The 18017-nt window shown below is 47.0% G+C and overlaps 1 protein-coding gene across 5 annotated transcripts in view; it reads left to right on the plus strand.

Annotated features, from left to right (window-relative positions):
• The window catches only part of MECOM (MDS1 and EVI1 complex locus), a 323830-nt gene that overhangs the window by 257840 nt on the left and 47973 nt on the right, over positions 1-18017 (plus strand). The window lies entirely within an intron of this gene.

Genomic DNA, 18017 nt, shown 5'->3' on the forward strand with positions numbered 1-18017 from the left:
AACCCCAGCAGAGGAGTTCTGACTGTGATCACTGTCCTCAGGGGAGGTGGCATCTGTCTCCTGACATGGACACTTGTATTTATCTAAAATCACAGAGCTGTAAAACCGGAGCTCAATGTTTGCAGGGTAAAGAAGTGACTTCACTGGGAAGGGCTCCTCAACAGACTGAAAGAAAAGTGGGCAAATCCATCACTGCTCCTTACTCAGCCTTCGTGCAGGTTATCTTTCTGTCAGTATGCTGCTAATCTCAGAGCATCAGAGCTTTGTTTGTGTAGATGCTGTTGCCTAAATAGATCTGACTAGAATTTCAAATATTATATTAATTCATAAATGTCACTGCTTGCAATCATGTAGCCAAGACAAGCAGTTCTGCAAAACCTGCACAACTAAAATTTAAACAAGTTGCAAGAAACCACAGCAGTGTGGCTGGTTTGCTGAAGGAGTGTTATTTGCTGAAGAAATCACCATGTAATGCTCAATAACAACAGCAGAGAGTGTGGTTGCATGCATTTCATGAAAGAAGTGGAGAAAGTGCTCTAGACAACCTTTTTGTTGCTATTTTGGAGCACAGATTCAGTGTGTGAGTGCTTGCAAAATATCTGTTGTCATCTGCTCATGCAGAACTTCTCTGCGACACCTCTGCAGGCAGGTGCTTTAAGTGTATATATAAATTCATCTTCGCAGTGGCCACTGGTGCCACAACAAATGTCATTCCAAACAAACTCTCTGCTGCGGGCTCTGTTGGAAATCATCATTTAACACATCATTTAGAGTACATCAGAGTGAATCTCACACAACCTGACTGTAATAATTCCCTTCCAAAATTAACTCCTTTTTTTTACATTTTGACATTAAGAATAGAGGCAAAGTCCTTTAAACACATGGCTACTTCGGTTTGGTACTGAGCATTGGGAAATGAGGGTTTATAGTGCAATGGCTAATTATTATTTGTCATGTGAATTTCACAAAGTTAATCACAGTGTGTATAAAAAAATTACACAGATAGCCTGTTTGCTTGCTCATTTATTAAAATTCAGCTTGCTGTGCCCAAGAGGGCTGCCCAGGAATAATCCTCCCTGCTCTCCCAGCCTGTGCAGGAGAAATCTAGAAGATAGGATCTCAAACCATTTGCCAACTTTCCCCCTGTGGTCAGTGAGGATGCATAACTTTCTTTTTATTAACACAATTAAATTCAGAGGCTCCTTTCAGCTGATTGAGTTCATGCATTGCAAGTGGCCATGCAGCTCCACGGAGCCGTTCAGGCGTTGCAGGCAGGGCTGGTGTGTTTTTGGCAGGGCTCCATGCCTTACCAGGAAAGTAGAGAGAAGCCTCTTGAGAGACAAGCCTCCCACCCTTCATCTTGATTTATAGTGCACATTATGGTTTTGAATGGTATTTTTGATCAGGTAGGATGAGCTGTGACTCTCCTTTGTTTCCAGTCCATGCTTCAAGCTGGATGTTTTCTATCTTGTCTTGGGCTCTTGCCCACCCCACACAGCTCTCCAAGGTGTAAAACAAGAGAGCAATTACTCTTTGTAGCACCTACTATCCATCTAACCTGCATTTTCACTCTTATTTTGGAGTCAGTGTTGCCTTAGATATAAATCAGTGCTCTGGGTTCAGTGTGTTCCTGTTCCAGCACTTCTCAAAGGGTGTGAACAGTTACATATTTATTCAGACTTGTGCCTTATAAAGTACATGGCTGCAGAGACAAATTCTTCTTGATTGTTTGTTTTACGGTGCTGTTAAAAAGGGCGACTCTGGTTAGTGCCAGCTGATGAGTTCAACTGTAAAATTATTGTAACATGACAGAAGAAACAGCAAGAAGAAACAACAAAATTCAGGATGCTGAGCCAGGAGAACAGAACTGCCACCATCCTCCAGCCTGTTCTCTTCCATGGCATTTTTATAATTTTATAAACCCATTTTCCAACCCCACCTTTCCCTGTGACTTTCCCATTGTATGCAGTCTGTGCAAATATCTGTTTTATAACATGTTTATCACAAAGCAATGTGGGCTGTACACCAAGTAATGTTCCTTCTCTGACGGCTAAACAAACACTTGAATTGTTGCCCTCTCTGTCCAAAAGGCAGTCATGGCTCTTCTATTGCCCTCAGTGGAGTCAGGATTTCATGGTGGGAATATTTCATACCTTGCTCTTCACTTTGGGGTGTTTCTGCTGACTTTACAGCTATGTCTCTGGATGATCCTGGTTGTTTTCTTTGATCAGGCTGGCATCTCCAATATTGGCATGTTCCCAGCTGTGTAAGGAGTGTGTTCCCCCCTTCCTACAGTGTTCCTGGGGGTCACTGGAATGGGGGTCAATTGTCATTGTTTGCCTCTTTGTGCCACAGCCGTGAGTGTCTCACGCAGCGCTTTGGCGCAGGTGAACAAGGCTGGTATCAAACCAGCTCTGCAGCCTCCTGGGGACTGCCCAGGAACAGCTAAATATATTTTTCCTAGTAGATGACTTCACCAGGCCAGCAGTGAGATACCATCTTGCCCTTTGTGTTGGGGCTGGATGACATTTTCTCCTTTCCCCAGCGGCCCCGTCCCGGCTGGCAGGGAGGAGCGGCGCAGCCCTCGGCCACTGCCCGGCAGCCTGCCCAGATCTCCCTGATAAGGAGCGGGAGCTGGGAAACACCAGGCTGGGTTTCTGTTTCGCTGCTCAAGCTGGTCTCCATGCCATGTTCTGGGTTTGAGCTTGGAGAGGAATATTTTTGAGTACTGCTCCTGGAATAGCACTTGGCCTTGCTCTCCGTCCCTGGGAGCGTTGGGTAACAGGCATTAGTGTCAATACTCATTTTTATTTGTTTTGCCCGTTATTAAATGTGGGCAAACACTCGGGTCTGCGGAGGTGTGTGGATGTGTCCATGTGCTTATCCCCCCACACAGGCACAGGCTGCTGCTATCATTAGTTGTGCCTGGGAAGAGTGGCAGGAGGAAGGGTGAGCAGCTGGGGGCTGACACGACCTTCCCAGCCCCGCGCTCCGAAAGGGTCTGAGGTCACCCGTGTCCTTCCGAATGTGCCTCGCATCACCAGCTGATTTGCAAAGAGGTTAATTTGGAAAGAACCTCACTTGGGGTGTTTGCAGGGTTTTCATCTTAGAGCCTTCACCCCAAGGTCTGCAGTGAGGTCAGGTCTAGCAGCTGGATTCACACCTGGGTCTTCCCTACAGCAGGTTGGGCCTCCCGTGTGCAACCTGGATGTGAAGTTCCTCTCATCTGAAGGTTGCTGAAATACCCCACTTGCACAGAAAATGTCACAGAATTCAGTAAACACATAGAGCTGGCATCTTATAAGTTGCAAATTTTGCAAGGTCAGTTGCTTATTGATTGTTACTCCAAGCTCCCCAAAGACTCACCATACGTGGCACTATTTTTGTAGGTGTTGATTATTAATAGAATTTAACAAATCAGATGCTATCTGAAGCAGTGATATACCCCAGAAAAGAAAGGGCACAAAATTACCCAAAGCATAAATAATTATTACTTATTAATTTTTACCAAATGCATGTGACAGGAATATGGCTGGCACCAGTACAGAGGCCCCACTAAAAAGGAAGAGCATCATTTTAGGGTTGGACCAAGTAATTTATTTTCTGGGAAGCCTTTAGCAGAATCTACCCATTTGTGGGGTTTAAAGAGTTTGGTTCACTTATTTACTTTGGATTTTCATGTTCACTTTCATCCCCTTTTGTACTTCCTTGGACAAAATCCAAGCAGGCAGAGTAACTAGAGAAAAGCTGTTCTCACCATAGGGAAATAATGTATTATGCTAATTCCAATTAAAGGAAATATCTTAAACTGCAAATATAGCCTTCAAGAGAGAAATGAAAAGTGTGGAAATTAACATTCTTGCCAGATTTTCAGCTCAGTTCTGCATACTCAGGGGGTTTGGGTCAGGCTCAGATAAGCATCCAAAATTTGGGGATGTTTATCCAAACGTTATTTCTGAACCTTCTAAGTTCACTCCTGACTAATCATAATGGAGTTAGTGGTAGCAGGATATGAATGTACAACATTTAGCTTAGAAATTGGCAGCTCCTCATCGTTTCACAGCTAGGAGCCTTTGACCAAATATCAACTCTGCTAACCAAAACAAAATAAAATAATGCCTTGACTTGGTCTCCAGCCATACCACCTTTGCTACAGCCCTAGAAGACCTTCCAAGCAGGGCTGGGGCAAGGCAGGGCTGGCTGGGGGACCTCCATGGAAAATATTGATGTTACTGGAAGCATCCCCTGTGATTCAGGAGGTGACACTTTCCCCAGGTCCATGTTGAACCCACGTAATGGTTACACGTATGGAGCTGTCCTTTCAGGTTTGGGAAGTCTCAGAGGGCTGGTGGGTCATTAAAGATCTTTCCTTAAAGGCTCATACATTAACTCCATGTTCACCTGAAATGCCCAGGCAATCCCCAACCCCATTACACCACCAGTGAGGTCCTGGTGGGATGGGGTTCCTCCCCTTCACTGGATGCTGCTCCATCCCTGGGCTGTTTGCTCTTTCAATCACCAGTGACACGAGCTCCCTGCAGAGTTTGCTGTTAGAAGTGTTTGGAATATCATAAAGAAGCAGGTTTTCTGGTCTCAAACACAGGGGAGGGGAGCTGCATCCTGCTGCTCTGCTATAGGCACCTTCCAACTTATTGTACCTTTTCCCATAATAAGAAAGCCATATTGTCAGCTAAGGAGGTGCTGTAGATCTATCCTGCATGGATATCATCCTTCAAAACACCATTAGGCTGCTCCTGAGTCACTCACCCATCTCTTTTTTCCCCCATACATTTGATTTTAGTCAAAGGGTGTCACCCTAAGTAGTTGTATTTGAACACTGAAATTCATGCCAGGAATAAATCCATCCAAATGCAAATTCTCCCCTAGTAAAAAAAAACCCAAAATGCTCAGTGAAGTTGTATCAGGAATGAATTTGACCACATTAACTTAGATTGCAGGAACATATTCTAGAGCTTAAAATCCCTTCTGGTTTGCTCAGACTTTCCTCTGAATCACGGATAGTAAATCTGCAGGGTGGTAATAGAAGACATTAGATATTGATACAGAAATAATAGATATTGAAACTTCTAGTTTAAGGGAAGAAAAGCCTGTCATTGAGAGAAATAACAGAAGTCAAAAAATGTTCAAAATATATTTGACTATAGTCTTTTAGCTATAGGATTTTTTAAAAGTTCAATGATTGCACATTCAAGATATGTTGTGAAATACATTTTATAAAACTTTGCTGGTGCTCTTGCTATTTCCCTTGCATCTTCCTCCTGAAACCAGCAGAAATAATACCTCACTTTCTACCAGACCCTCTAGCAACAAGCAGCATAGATGTTCTGCTGTGGAAGATTTTGACAGTTTAAACTAAGCACCTGTTTCCATCTAATGTAGGTTTGGCAGGACGCTGTGTTTGGTGTAGCTCATGCCACTCGGATATCAATTTTTTCTTCATTAGGCCAATAAATTAGTGAACTACACCATGCTCTAAAACTCACATCAATCTCCCATCACATTCACTCTTTTTTTTTTGTTGTTGTTGCTTGTGGTTGCCTTCTGTTTCCAAGGGAAATGAGCAACTTGAATTTGAAGTGGTTGCTTGGGTTAGGAAGTGAATTTTGTGTGTGTGTTTGTGCTATAACATCAGTGATCACAGCAGCTGCATCCAGCCAGATGAAAGTTTGTGGGGGGATCACTGCCCAATAAATTCAGTACTTATCACTGTCGATTTCATCAAGTTATAACCAAGGATGTTTAGAAGGAACAGAGAAAATGTCAATAATCTGAATTGCCTGGTGCTTGTAGAAACAGTTCTTGCGAGTCATTGTGGTAGCTGGTTTTGGTTTTAGAAAAAGCAGAAACTGCAGAAAAACTGTTCCAAATGGTCGTGAAGACGTGATAGGCTTCTGTAATTTCAGGGAGAAAAATCGGAAAATCATGTAACATATGACTGTTGATAGCTGCAAGAGGAACAAATGCTTTCCATCCTGAAACACTTCGTACCATCCGTGTTTCAACAGCTCCTATTTAGACATTAAAAAGAAGACATTTTTTATTATGATTTCTTGGGCTCTGATCAGCAATGTAGAAAAAAGCAAGCAGGAGAGTATTGTTGCTTATCCTTCCTTCTTGTTTCCTTTTACTCTTAAGTTCTCGAAAGGTCGTAAAATAGAGAAATAAAAAAGCCACTGAAGTGTAGTTTTGTTAACTTTATCTTGTGAACATTAAACATTGTTTCAAATTTCTTATGGTACATAAAATGTTTTGCCTTGCTGTATCATGTGTACAGAACTTCAAAAAGTAAATGTGACAGCTCCGAAAACGTAATGGATGTGTAATAACAGCTCTTTAGATCTCCTGTTTTTAGCATAGCATCTTTGTGTTCCCAAAGGTGCTTTTAACATGATATCTAAAGCTATTTCTGAAGTCATTTATTTTTGCATGGTGATAGGTCTTATTTTGTAATTAGCCCATGCTTCTATCCTGCTGGAGTGTGTGAGCCCCCCTGAAATGTTTAGTCCTCATCAATCCTTTTTGTTTCCCTTTCAAAGGCATCCACCCCAATAACTCCCATTTCACAGATGCAGTACGTCCCAGCTGCCTTCAGCACCTTCTAGGAAAACATTTGGAAATAGTTGCTTTGGAAGGGAGCTCAGTTCTTTCTGTTGGGCATTTTGAACACAAAGAAGTTTCTCCTGTTTGCCTTCAGTTCATTCAGCACATGAATTTCAGCAGATGGTTTTTAACCACATCCTGTCACCGCCGGCCACCGCGGTGCTGCCAAAGGGCTGCCAGCAGCACGAGACCTGGGCTGCCCCACTGAGCTGGATTTGGGCAGACATGAGCTGCTAAATCATGATTTAGTCTATTTGGGGCATCTCTTGTGTGTCCAGACACAGTTTTTTGTGATGTGAAGTGGTGTGAGCAGAGGGAATGGTGGCATCACTGGCGCTCGTTAATCTGCTGTCATTTGCATTTATGAGGTTAACAGGATTTCCCTGATGCCCTGTGGCAGCAGCAATGGGGTTGGTTTCCTCCAGTGTGCCAAGCAGGTTGCTGTTAATCAGTCACTGTTGGGCTTTTTGTGCCAGCTCCTCTGCTCAGTCTGCTGCTGTGTCCACAGGAGCAGCTGCAGTGGGGAAGGGCTTCAGGTACCAGCACAGGTCCAAAACACCTCCAGGGGTTAAAAGAACAAATTTTAATATTCGGTGCAAAGTTTTATCCCCCTCATGTCTTCATAAGCCAGCACAAAGGGAAGTGTGAAGGCATGAATGATGCCTTAAGTTTTAGCTTTCATGGCCACAGGGTAAGAAACACGTGGCTGCACTCAGTCCTTTGGGGTGGCAAAGCCTCCAGGGGAAGTGGCTCCACATCCAGCAGGGGCAGTGGGGCTGTGGCATTAGCCAAGGAGGTTTATGAACCTTACCCTCATGCATTAACAACCCTTGGTACCCAGCTCTTTGCATACAAAATTCCTTGCAATGTGACCAAGTGAGTGCCCACTGACAGTGTGTGCAGGGGCAAAAGGGGTGGTTGTGGTGGGACCCTCCTCGAGTGGCCTGGAAATGTCAGGAAGCTTGGAAGCAAAGGCACGGAGAAAAGCTTGATAAATAAGATGATGTGAAACCGAATCACTGCATAGAGATGAATCAAAATTATAAAATCAATAGGCATCGATCTGTATATATCACACAAATAACTGTGCCTGAAGAGGTGCCCAGATTTAACATGCTGATTATAGGGCAGTCAGTGGGAATAACTTGAGAATCTGAAGAGCTATTATGTTTTAGTTGTTCAGTGCTGCAGCTGAAGCTGACAATATCATAGCTGAAGTCTCTTTTAAATTTTTTCCTGCTTGAAGTTCTTGGTAACAAGTATATTTAATCAACAAACCAGAAGCGAAGAACAGATTTTTGGCTTACAAAATACTCTTGAGCCATCTAAAGCTGGAGTCCAAACACTACAAATTCTTCTAAAAATATACATCTTTCATTTTAACTTCCATTTGCTTTTACCACTGGCCTCACTCATGCAAGCCAGGGTCACTGCACTTCAGATGTGTCTGCTGGACACTTGGCTACTGACTGGAGGTGCAGTGAATCACCTGGAGCAACATCATCCATGGTCACCACACTCTTTGTGGTCTTTGCTATACCCTGTTCATATAAACTCCATTTCTCTGTTATTCTTTTTGTACCCCTACAACTGGTGGAGGTGCACTCTTTAAAAAGCAAAAGGATTGACTGGAGTTTTGGGGTTTTTGTCAGTCTTTGCTTCTGACATTGACCTTCTTCCTCCTTTCCCATCAGTGAAGGAAGGAAGGATGTGCTTAACTCAGTGTGGGGAGTAGCTGTCATTATTATTGCTTTCTTGAAGCTTACTGTCATATTCTTTTTTCCCAAATTTTGTCTCCTAAACTCAGGGTAAATACACACCTAACAGATGTGTAAAAAGGCTTCAGATCAGTTACTTGTCATACATAGGCAGGCACAGGTTGAATCTGCTGCAGAATTACTTCTCATCTTTATTCATGGATTGAGAATGTTCATTTTCCTTTGCTGGATTAGATTTGCTGCGTAGATTTCTGGGCATATAAATGATATTTTGGAATGAAACCCTCACATTTTATAAATCATTCAAACCAATTCAGTTTCTTCTTTTCATTGAAGTATTTCCCGGTCCACAGCAACCTTGATCTAAACCCACTGTTTTCCATTTGAGATGAAATTCATGGATTAATTTAGAGAATGAAATAATTAAGTAATTCTGAAGTGCTAATGAGCCCTCATAACTCCCACTTTCATCTTTTATAGCCCTGTTAAATGCACCACAAGCTCCAGGGAAAATTGTGGTCATTCATATCGTGACAGATATTCTTGCTTTATCACCCAAGCTGACAGATGTCCTTCGTGCAACACACAACTGGCTTGAGCTTCTGTTCTGCTCACAGTGCCTGGCAGGACAGCTTCTAGCTCCCATTTATTTCTGGAGGGCTCACAAATATAGCACTGAAATACTGTGCTGCAGCCCTCTGGTCCTGGAGCTGGAGGCAGTGCGAGGATCCAGGACTGACTTTTGTCCAGAGCTGGAGCAGCTCCTCCATCCACAGCCCTGGGACAGCCCAGGATGGTCTGAGTGCCCTGTCTGACCCCAGAATTGACAGGAATCCTGAGTGGAAATGGAACTCTGTCTGGGCTTGATCCACACTTCTGGCCACCAGTTCAGCCCCAATGCTCTCAGGTCAGTGCTGTGTTCAGGACTTGGAGCTGCTGGGGAATGTGTGACAGCCCAGATCTCACTATGACTCCTTGAAAAGCCCACAAAGATGAGCACCTTCCTCAGCCAAAACGTCCTGCAACAGCTCCTTAGCCCAGTGGATCCCCTGGATTTTCCCATGTGAGCATTCCAGCACAGGGAAGCATAAGGAAAGAAATTATCTTTAGTGCTGTATTTACTGTACTGGATTCTCAGCAGGACAGACCATGGAGTCTCTGAAATCCTTCCTGGTGGAAAGACACCTGTTCTTAACACATTGCCCCATTTAGCTTCTATGGACCCAAAAAGCTGTGTCTGAGCACAGGCCCAGTCCCTGCTGCTTTCTGCAGCCCCTCAGTGAGGTTTGGGAGCACACAGCGCAGCGGCTGGGGCAGTTTCTCCCCCTCTCCCTGGTGGGGATCATGATCCATCTCATGCTCAGCACTTGCATGATTGCTGGGGGACTCCTAGCAACAAGACCTGACATCATGAACTCCGTTTCACATTTCTGCCACAAAAGCCAAAGGCAGACTTTGACGTATCCTCCCCAAAACTGCTTCCATAGGAGGGGCTTTCATTTATGGCACCAATCAGCTCAATGTGCTTACGTTTAAAGATCTGTTCCAAAGTATCAACTGCTCATTTCCAAGGCTAAAATGTTTTCCTAGCTAAAAAGGGAGAGATAAAGTAGAATTTCTGCTACAGATGAGCCATATTAAAGCATGCAGACCTGTTTTAACTGGCAGTGACCAAGCAGACTCCCATTATTTATCCATGAGAAGCTGTAAGCACCAGCAGGCAGAGAGTAGTTTCTGTTCATTGCACTCAAAGAAAAGGAATAAAAAACAACTCCTCAATGAATGAAAATTATGTGAAAATATTGCATGAGAATCTGCCACTGATTTTCTCCATGAGCAGAACTCTGTATTCCATCTGTAAAAATAAAATGGTAATCTTCCCATCTGGCACACTTTTTATCCCATCCATGCCAACCATAAGATTTCAGGACAGTCTCATGTTTATTATTTTTCTACCCACAAAGGGTCCCAGTTTCCACTGGACTTCTAGGTGCTGCTGTAATGCTAATAATACTAATACTCATAATTCTGCTAGTGGCAAATTCAGCCCAACATTTTAGGCTTAAATAAATTATATGGAAAATAATGGTTATAAACAGCTTCCATCCTGCTTCAAATTCTGCAGGTCATTTTGCATCTGCAAACCTCAGCTTGTGGATTGATATGCACCTTATATGTTGTATTTTGGGAATGTTTTCTCTATGAATCTCACAAAAAATCTGCAGTATGGCTTGTGGATAAAAAAAAACCCAAAAAAACTCAGAAAAATGCCTGAAGCTGTACCACTCACCTCTCTCCTCCTTCACATGCATGCCCAACTGCTGCATTTTTTTTTTCCTTCCCCACTTTGTTTTATCAGTATGGTGCTAAATTACCAAGTTTGAAATTTCTTCAGCAAATAAGGGATGCATGCCAGAACACAAGTGCCCCGAGGGATCTGAGTCTTAGGGGAAAAAGCCCTTAATCTCCAAGTTTATAGGTGGCAGCACTTTCCTGAAATTGGAAAATGTTCAACTCATTTATGAAAGAAATCTGCCACAAGGATACGCTGATGTTCACAGCTATTTCATTAATAACCCATTGTGATCCATGGGTTATAGGACAGGTTTATTTGGACACCTGCACCAAATATATTCTCCCCACTCCCTGCCCTGAATTTTCCCGATGAGCAGAAATCTTTTTAGAGCAAACCAGGTAGCTCTCGGGGTAAGATTTTTCCAAATGCATCAGGCACCTTTGCCCATGTGTGACTAATTTATGTGGAGCAGCACTTCTCCTGCACGCCCAGGTGGGCTGCAGAGCTCACACAGGGCCAGTTAAGCATTTACAGCTCAGGAGCCTGAGCACAGCCAGGCTGGGGGACACCAAGGGCTCTGCCCACCAGGGCTGGGGAGCCTGAGCTGCTCACACAGGGCAAACACTGCCCAAACACTCCATGGCTCAATCCCAGCGAGATTGCCCCAGTACGGGATAAGGATCAGCTTTGCATGCTCCTCCGCCAGCTGAATAAATTAACATTCCTGAATTTCAGCCCCTGGATTTGTCTACCAAGCATGACTTGAACCGTTGACGGGGATTTTAGTGTATTTATAGTTTCATCACAAGCCTGTAACAAAAAAATTCTCCCTCTCCTAGGCACATGTAAATAATGTTTAACCCTGCCATCAGGGCTTGGCAAGGCAGATGTTTGGGAGGCACGGTGGATCCTCAGCCTGCCTTTGGCAGGGCATCTCTGCACTTGCAGTGAGTGCCTTGCAATAGGAGCGGGATTAATCATCGCTATTAGAGCCCTCGCTTCCCTCCACAGCCTTCTCTTCCTGGGGATGATGAGTTAATTCAGCTGGAACAATGTTAGTTCATCAAGTTTTGTGGTTTATCTGAAAATCGAATGGCAGTAATTCCATATGGCAACCGACTTAATGCCCATTTAGTCCAGGTTTTAGACAACTCCGGTCGATGATCACAACGGGTTTAACACAAAACGTGCGAGGGATGAAAGTGTAACATTGGAGCTTTCAGGCAGGTTTTCTTCCCTGCTGTAGAGCAGGCTGTGTGCACGTGTGTTTCTGTGTGTAGGATGTGCATCCACTCCTTCTGAACCTCCCCCAGAACCGTCCACACATGTGACACTTAAAACAGCAAATGCGAACCTGAAAATTTTAACATGAGTGTTTGACTTTTTATTGGGTGATAAATTGCTTCTTACTCTTATAAAGTCCACAGGTGTTTATGCCCACTCTCGCACGCCTAGTTAAAACTTTGGCTACAACAGGAATGCTTTGAAAATAGCCAGTCACTCCTAAAATTGATTATTAAAATAGAATTACCTGTTATGCATCACATTAATTCTTATTGTGTAAAGTTCTGTAGTTTAACCCCTTCAGTCTCCTTTGGCCTGGCGTTTTCCTTGCTTCCATATTTTCTTCTTCATCCTTTTGGCTTGCAAATTTTGCTTTCAGATCATGAAAACCCAAATGGTTTCCCAGGACTTGCTACCACACAACCTCCCTGCATGGCTCTTCACGAGCCATGAGGGCTCTGGGATTGGAAGTGGTCTTCCAAAGGAGGCCCTCCAATTATCTGTCAATTCAGAAGGCTTGAAAATTAAAAAATTGGAAAAATTTGAGGGTTAATTGAACCTTGTTGAATTCTTATGCACGTACAAAGTAAGTCTGCAAAATCCTTATATTGTTCTTCCTCCCTCCTGGATATTATGCCTTCTCAGGGAGTATTTCTTAGGGATCTTCCATTTTTAGGGCAGCTTCTGCTAGAAGTTGTGTTTTCAGGCAGAGAAGCAGCAGATGCATTGGGTGGCTCTGGCCACCCCATGGACCCTCTGTTGGCTTCATGGGTCCCCCTGCTCCATCTCCAGATGAGCAAATCATGGGAAGCAGGAGTGGGTACAAACCTGAGGGATTTATTCAGTTGTATTTCAACAAGGATGAATGAGAGAGTGATAAAAAACCCAAACAGATCCTTTTTTGGTCATGTTGGTAGGATTTGAAGGGCTATGCTCAAGGTCTTTCACTCTCTGGTGGGTTAAGAAAGAAAAGAGCCTTCCAGGCTGCCCAGCACACAGGGCAATGCAGAACAAGGGCATTGCCGGCGGAACTTCCCAGATTCTCCAGGATTTTGGCATACTTTCAAAACATGAGAAAGGTGAAGCACAGGAAAACAGCTTCTGAGTGGACAGGAGGCCAACAGCCACATCAGGCAGCCTTGCCTTGCCCTGGCTCTCGTAGGTGCTAAGACAAGCTGGCTGATGTGGGTTTCTCCCCAGACTTTTACCACAGCCAAACTTGTGCCAGACTCATCCAGCAGGGCCACCTCAACTTGGTGAGAATGGCCCTGGCTGGATTTGAGGGCTTCCAGACTCTTCTGTAATGGAAGTAATGAGCACTGCAAAGGAAAACAGCAACAGCATCCAGTGCTACAGCACGGGCCTTGGCAGGGAGGGCTAGGGAAAGGTTTGGAGGAGGAAGGCATTGCAAGGAGTGTGTTCACAGCAGAGATGGGGACCAGCAGCACTGAATAGCTCAGCATCAGATTTGGGGTGTGCTGTGAGGGCTGTGGTTTGTTTGCATTAAGGCAAACATCTTGTCCTGCCACAAGGAAGGGTGTCTGCAGGATTTCCTCCCCATGACAGGAGTAAGATCACCCAGACAGCCAGATACCAGCCACTGACACATTTTTACATCTTCCTGATTGATGAATTAGGTAAATCTGCTGTGATTTCCCTTCTCCTAGTTTGCAGTAACACCCAATACCCAAAAGGTTTCAGGCTCAAAACCCAGTGGCATGGCTTGGTGTCTGCCAGAAAACTCCTTCCCACCAGGTGGTCCCTGATGAAACACACATTAGCCAGCTGGTCTAGGAGTGTGGGTACCACCACTGCAATGGCACCAATGCCCATCCTCACCTTTGGAGACCCTGGCACACTGGGGTACAGGACAGAAGGGTTCATTCACACCAGGATGAGAACACAGGGCTGGGCTGTCAAGCTCAGATTAGGATATGAAGGAACATGCTACTTTGGAGCCCACATTTTAATGGGAGAGAAGAAGTAGAGCCTTTCTGCTCAGCACTTGGGCAGCTGTGTGCTGTCCCAGGCTATAAGAGGGGGAGCAGCAGAGCTTGTGGAAGGCTTCACCCACACCTGGACCCCAGCACTGCCATGCATCCCCCCTGTGTGGGCACCGAGCATCCCCATGGATTGTGCTGTGAGTGCTCAGCGTTTGGGGAGAGCAGCCCAAGCCATGCTGTGCCTGTGCAGGGCTGGGGCTCTGTGTGCTCCCCGAGCTCAGCTCTGTCCCCACAGCCACAGCAGAGCTCCTTCAACTTTTTTATTGCCTGCACATGCACCGCTGTAACTTTTTTGCAAGGATACAGGGTCGTTTATTTTTTTCCCCCGAAGGCAGTAGGTACTTTTGGGAGGGGAGGCAGGGGGGAAATGTGTGTTTTTCTGCACGCCCCTCATTTCACACTGGTAAATGTCCCAATCTGTGGAGGTCCCTGACTCAGCTGGAGGTTCCAGGCTTTGCTGTCAAAATGGGACCCTTCCAGTGGTGGGGTGAGCCCCTGGAGCCCTGCAGTGCCCTGGGGAAGGGAAGGGGTGCAGAGCACAGCACTGATCCCCCTGCATCCCACAGCCGGGCCGGGGGGAGGAAACCCACCCTCCAGCAGTGCTGGCAAAGCCAGCCTGACCCGAGCAAATGAAAATAATCAAAAGTAATTAGAAGCGTGCTGGACTGCTCCTCAGAGATCTGTGCGAGAGAATAAACATGCCGGAGCCCTCCGAGCCACTGCAAGGGCCCATGTCTGAGCTGTTAGGTGCCCTGACCTTGTCCACATAAAGACGTGATTTATGAAGTGCAGGGCACAGCAGCAGGGCTTCTGTCTTCTCCAGGAGAACCAAATTACTGAGGTGGAGATTAACATGCTTTCAGTTGGGCCCATTTCCAGACCAAGGGAAATTTCTTATTTACATTTTTTTTTTTACCTTTAATTTTCTCCTCCTCTCCCTCACTTGAAAACTGCCTTTTGGCTGGGAGGGATGAGCCAGGCAGAGTGTGAGGGCAGGAGGGGCAGCAGGGACATGGCACTGACGTGGGGGGCACTGCCATGCCCACCCCACTCCTTCATCAAGTGCTGGAAATTATCTAACTCTTCCCCCTGAAATCAGCAGCAACACTTGTATTTTCACCTGTTTTTATTTTTCCTTTCAAGTTGATATCCACAACACGGGGTGGGAGGAATTGACATGCAGAAACTGTGTTGCCTTTCATTCTTGTTGCTGTTTCCCAGGTCTGTCCTGGAGCATTTGGATATGTTTGGAAAACGTTGTTTTTTGTGTTTGTTTCGCTTTGCTTTTCCTCTCCCTCTCCACGTTAATGCACTCACCCAGTGTTTCAAACACTCATCACAGTGTTAGCCAGTATGCTCAGTGTTGTGTTTAGTCACTTTGAGATATATAACATTAAACGCCTCTCGAAAAGGTGGCTGTGAAGCAGCTTGTCTACAAACGAAAGGATAATATTTAACATATTATGAACATTTACGGTATTTAAAAAATCACCAGCGACTTGTCTGATTTTCCCCCATTGTCCTCGGCAGCGTTTGGCCCCAGGAAGCCCATTAAACGTGGACAGTGCCGTTATTTCATCTGGCTGTGGCCGAGCTGCTTTGCTTTGCTTTAATGATGTGCTGGAATGCACGATGCCCATAGGGTCTCCATTAGAAGAACTTTTACTTCTGGGACGACCATGAAGTTAAAGGCTTAAAAGAGGCATCAGTTTACAGCCTGGTGGGAATTACTAGCAGACTGGAGTACTAACTCCTGACTGCTCCACTAATAGAGCGACTTGTTTTAAATAAACAATTGCCAACGGGACCCTGTGGAAATATCTGGGCCTCTTGAAGCGCCCACCGAACCGTCTGAGGGGAGAGGGGAAAGGCGGCAAGAGACGTTTAAAAGGTTTTCGCTTGAAAGAAGAAATACATCGCGGTGTGTTGATGTGTGTTGGTGTGTGTATCCATATCCAGGAATGGGGATGCTGGAGGTCCCGACTGGAGGCAGGGTCAGCCTTGACCCTCCGTGCCTCCCAACCCCGGCTGAGGGGCATGAGCCTTCCCCCCCTCTTCTTCATCATCCTCCGTATTAAAGCCGAACCGCTGGGAGGGCTGCATGAAGGAAAACTATTTAAAAAAGGGGTTTCCCCCCTAAAAAAGGGGAGCGGTGCCCCGCTGGCGGTGTCCCGGCGGCGAGCGCCACCCAGCGGCGGCGGGCGGCGCTGCGGGCGAGCCGCGGAGCGGGCCGGGCCGGGCCGGGCCCCGCCGGTACCGGGAGCCGCTTTTGTTTATCCACCGGCGCTTCCTCCCTTTGTGCCGCGGCCCAGGGGGAGGGAAAGGGGGGGCTCCGGCTCCCCATCGGGGGCTCTGATCAGGCCGATGGGCTCGAGCAATCAGTTTCCCAGATTACTTGTATTTAATACACAATGCATCATAAAGCAAATCCCTCATCCTGACAGGGAGAAAATAGAACAGCTCATAGCGCGAGCCGGGCCAATTTATGGCTAAATTAAAAAAAAAAAAAAAAAAAAAAAAAAAAAGGAAAAAAGAGAGAGAGAGAGAGGGAGGAAAAATAAGAAGGAAAAAAACCACCCCAACAATGGGGAGCGGAGGGAGGGCAGGAACCCACGGCCCCGCACACCGGGCGGGCTCCGGTTCCCAGGCCCGGGCGCTCTGGGAATCTCCCACCGGGTTTTTTGAGGTTAGTGACAAAGGATTTTTTTTTCTTTTTTTCCTGTCCTACCTACCACCACTGCGTGCGGGTTTTGGTTGTTTTTTTTTTTCCCCCGTCTCTCTCCCCTCGGACAATAGCCATTATCTGAGCTAACAGGTCAATGTCACAGATAACGGGCCGCTGAGACGAATCCATCAGCATCTCCTGTCACTCGGCTTCTCGCCCTCCCCCTCGCTCTCCTTCCCCGGCCCCACTTGGCCCCCCAGGGAAGAAAAATTCACTTTTAGTCTGAAAAATATATCTGCACGAAAAAAAAAAAAAAAGTGGGTGGCACTTCTGTATGGTGCAATAAAAGATACAGCTCAGCCCTCTTATTTTTTCTTTTTCCCCTGCCCTCTTCCCAAAGCACATATGCGAGGATCTCTCCGTAGTGAGCGCGGGCTGTTCCAAACTTGGCGGACGTTTGCGGCTTTGCGGCTCGGTTGGATTTCGGGTCCATTTAAGCCGGGAGAGCCCCGAGCCGGGCGGGAGGGAGCGGGCCCGGCCGGCAGGTAGAGCCCGGCCTCCCGCCGCTCCATTCATGGGATTCGTTACCAAAGAAATAAAAGGAGAAAAAAAATTTTTTTAAAAAATCGTTTAGGAAGCGGCGGCAAGCGGGGCGATGCTTCCGCGGCACCAAACGGGGTCGTCGCAGAAACTGGCCGGGGGGAGAAAAAAAAAAAAAAAAGTTGCATTTCATTAAATATCGTTATTAATAACCAGAGTGACGCGATGACGGGGACAATTCGGGTAACGCGCCGGGCGCGCCAGCACCGGGAGCAGCCGTCGGGGCGAGCGCGGCTCCCGCTCGCTGCAGCCCCCGTTGGGCTGCGGGCTGCGGGCTCCGGGGCGAGCAGCGGCGGCCAATAAATAGCGGCGAGGCCCGAGGCACCGCGCACCGGCGGCCCCGGGCGGGGGATGCGGCCGGGGGGGCGCGGCGGGGGCCGCCCCCGCGGGCTGCCGGTGAGCCCCCGCCGCGGGGCCGCTGCTCCGCGACCTGGCGGTGACCCCCGGCCGCGGGGCCGCTGTCGCTTTAAGCGCGCCGGGAGCGCCGCCGCCGCCGCCCCGGACGGGGGGGCCGGGGAGGATTGGTGGGGGGGGAAAAGGCGGCCGGAGCGGCCGGGGCTGCCCCGCTTTAAAGAGACAGTGCCCGAAAGGGGAGCGGCGGGAGGGCACGGCCCGACGGGGTGGGCGGGGAGGGGGGGCGGAGAGGGCCGCGCCGGGCCGGGCCGGGCCGGGCGCTGCCCGGGGGTGCGGCGGGGAAGCAGCGCCGCGGGCAGGCTGCGGGCGTGGGGAGGGGGAGAGCCGCCCGTCCGTCCGCCCTCCCACGCGCACTCACTTTTCTCCCATCCCCGGCGGAGAAGTGAAAGAAGTTTGTTTTGTTGAGCGGTGCGCTG

This window comes from Zonotrichia leucophrys, chromosome 9, assembly GCF_028769735.1.
Source record: "Zonotrichia leucophrys gambelii isolate GWCS_2022_RI chromosome 9, RI_Zleu_2.0, whole genome shotgun sequence".
Lineage (NCBI taxonomy): Eukaryota > Metazoa > Chordata > Aves > Passeriformes > Passerellidae > Zonotrichia > Zonotrichia leucophrys.